This window comes from Peromyscus eremicus, chromosome 4 (genome assembly GCF_949786415.1).
Source record: "Peromyscus eremicus chromosome 4, PerEre_H2_v1, whole genome shotgun sequence".
Classification (NCBI taxonomy): Eukaryota; Metazoa; Chordata; class Mammalia; order Rodentia; family Cricetidae; genus Peromyscus; species Peromyscus eremicus.
This window is the reverse complement of record NC_081419.1, coordinates 141449934-141452803: the sequence shown is the minus strand read 5'-3', so window position 1 is coordinate 141452803 and position 2870 is coordinate 141449934. Positions and strand designations below refer to the sequence as shown.

Sequence of the window (2870 nt, the reverse complement as noted above, 5' to 3'; positions counted from 1 at the left end):
ATGGTCAGAGGACAACCTTCAAGCGTCAGTCCCTGCCTGTCACCTTTGACACAGAGTCTCTATGCCTTTGTATCGGCTGGGCTAGCTGGCTCACAAGCGCCAGGAGATCCTTCTGTTTCTGCTTCCCTCTTTCTTATAGAAACACTGGGATTCTAGGTGCGTGCTTTTATGTGAGAGGCAGACACTAAGCAATATCCCCAGTCCTGGAAATTCTTTCTTGAATTAAAGAACATACACAGAAAAGTGTCTATACACACACAATGATAGAAAAACATCACACACGTATTAATAAATATACAATTTGGAGAGTTTCTACAAACTGAACATGTTAATATAAACAATATGTGTGGTTTAAATGGCGTGTGTGTGTGTGTGTGTGTGTGTGTGTGTGTGTGTGCCTACAGAAGCCAGAAGAAGGCATCGGATGCCCTGGAGCTGGAGTTACAGGTGGTTGGGAGTCGGCCAATGTGGGTGCTGGGAACCGAAGTCAGGTCCTCTAGAACACATCACTCTAAACCACTGAGCCATCTCTCTCTCTCTCTCTTAAATACGAAACGCTTCATGAATTTGTGTGTCATCCTTGCACAGGGGCCGTGCTAATCTCTGTATCGTTCCAATTTTAGTATACGTGCTGCCGGAGTGAGCGCTGACTGAGCCATCTCTCCAGCCCCCCTTCCAAAGTTTAAAAACTTGACATTTGAGTTTGGAGAACCTGGCAGGTTGTGGAATCTGAGGGAGGTGGACGGAAGCTCATTCCTTCAAGGTTTCTTGTCTTGGGTTCCAGCTTGTCTTGGGGCACAGTCTGTCTTGGGGCACAGTGTCTTGGGGCACAGTCTGTCTTGGGGCACAGTGTCTTGGGGCACAGTCTGTCTTGGGGCGCAGTCTGTCTTGGGGCGCAGTCTGTCTTGGGGCACAGTCTGTCTTGGGGCGCAGTCTGTCTTGGGGCGCAGTCTGTTTGGGGCGCAGTCTGTCTTGGGGCGCAGTCTGTCTTGGGGCACAGTCTGTCTTGGGGCACAGTCTGTCTTGGGGCACAGTGTCTTGGGGCACAGTCTGTCTTGGGGCGCAGTCTGTCTTGGGGCACGTTCACGAACTCCAGACAGATATTGAATCTTTCCTCCTGAGATCATGGAGGACCCCGTGAGTGCAGAAGGGCTGTGCGAAGCTGGCTGTCCCCTCCACGCCTGCGTCTGCCACCTCAACTCTTACTATTTTTACTTCTGCCCAGAGGGAAAGCAGAGGTTTCAACAGAGAATATTGGGTGCCAATTACTATAAAAATAAAATTATCTCATGGGTCCACCTCAACAGGTTGAAACACATTACCGGTCCAAATGTGTCATCACCGCTCAAGTTCGTGTCCTCTCTGAGAAGCTGACGTGATCCTCCTTTGAAAGATGAGGTGGTTGAGGCTCAGAGGGAGATGTGGCTTCTAAGGGGCTACAGGGGATGGCGGCAGTCAGGAATCCAGTGACCCCGACAGCACTAGGCTGTTTTTGCCCATTAGCTAATTCTCATCTCCCAGTGGGTCTTGTGGTTCTTGGGGGTGATATGGGCAGTGCCATGTAGCTGCCTAAAGCACAATCCCTTTGTGGGGTGCTGCTTAGGAACTTAGAAGAATCTGCGGCCAGGGTTGGGGTGCAGTCGGCAGAGTGCTTGCCAAGCATGCGTGAAGGCCACGGTTCAATCTCCAACTCTGCATAAAGCCAAAGTGGCGGTGCACATCTGTAATCCCAGCACCAGGGATGTGGAGGCAGGAGGATCAGAAGTTCCTAGTCATCCTTGCTACATAGTGAGTTCAAAGCCAGCCTGAGATAAAAGAGACCCTGTGACACACACACACACACACACACACACACACACACACACACACACACACACACACACGATCTTAGAATATGTTCCGAGTTGATCTGCTCCCCGGCCTGTTCCCAATGGTCTTTCCCGTGGGCCTTGGCGGCAGCACCAGGTAATTCACAGCTGACACAGCCGGGCACAGCAAACAGGTGTCACTGCAGCTTGTGGTGGAGACACAGCTAGGATGACTGGCGTCCGCTGCTGGAGCAGCCACGGGGGACCAGAATTCTCTGGTGCTTTAGTACTTCTCTGTGGATGGATAACAAGAACTGAAAAGGAACTTTTTAGAATGATAAGATTGTTTTCAGAATGAACTTTGTGCACATGGAGAATGTTCTAGAACCAAGCTTGCAAAGAACTAGAAAGAGCCAGGCAGTGGTGGCGCATGCCTTTAATCCCAGCACTCGGGAGGCCGAGCCAGGCGGATCTCTGTGAGTTTGAGGCCAGCCTGGGCTACAGAGTGAGTCCCAGGAAAGGCACAAAGCTACACAGAGAAACCCTGTCTCGAAAAAATAAAAAGAATTAGAAAGATCCCTGTGATGAGATCCCCAGGGAATCAATCTCCCTCCTTCCCTCCCTTTCTTTTTCTCGTTTTTTGAGACAGGGTTTCTCTGCGTGTAGCTTGGCTGTCCTGGATCTCGCTCTGACGACCACACTGGCCTTGAACTCACAGAGATCCACCTGCCTCTACCTCTCGAGTGCTGGGATTAAAGGCGTGTGCCATCACCGTCCGATGCCCTGGGGGATCTTGATTCTATCCCCCAAGTAGAGTTCTCTGAGGTTGGTTTCCTGGGATATACCAGAGTGTGCACAGGAAAACAGCCCAGGCTGGTTTTGGCTGCAGAGTTAACTGGAAGGCCAGGACCAAGGCTGGTGGGTCTAGAAGTTTGAAAAAGCAGTTGGGAAACCAAGGTCTCTCTCCATCCCCACTCTACCATCCACTGTGGCTTTACCCAGAAGCCACTTCCTGTGGCTCCTGGTACTGTGATTGTGAAATTTAAATTTAACATATTGTCA

At 50.6% G+C, this 2870-nt stretch overlaps 1 non-coding gene across 1 annotated transcript; it reads right to left on the bottom strand.

Annotated features, from left to right (window-relative positions):
• Nucleotides 1-543: 543 nt before the first annotated feature.
• On the bottom strand, nucleotides 544-647 carry LOC131910223 (U6 spliceosomal RNA). The gene has a single exon (XR_009379074.1). It is a non-coding gene; the product is annotated as a U6 spliceosomal RNA (small nuclear RNA).
• Nucleotides 648-2870: the final 2223 nt, after the last annotated feature.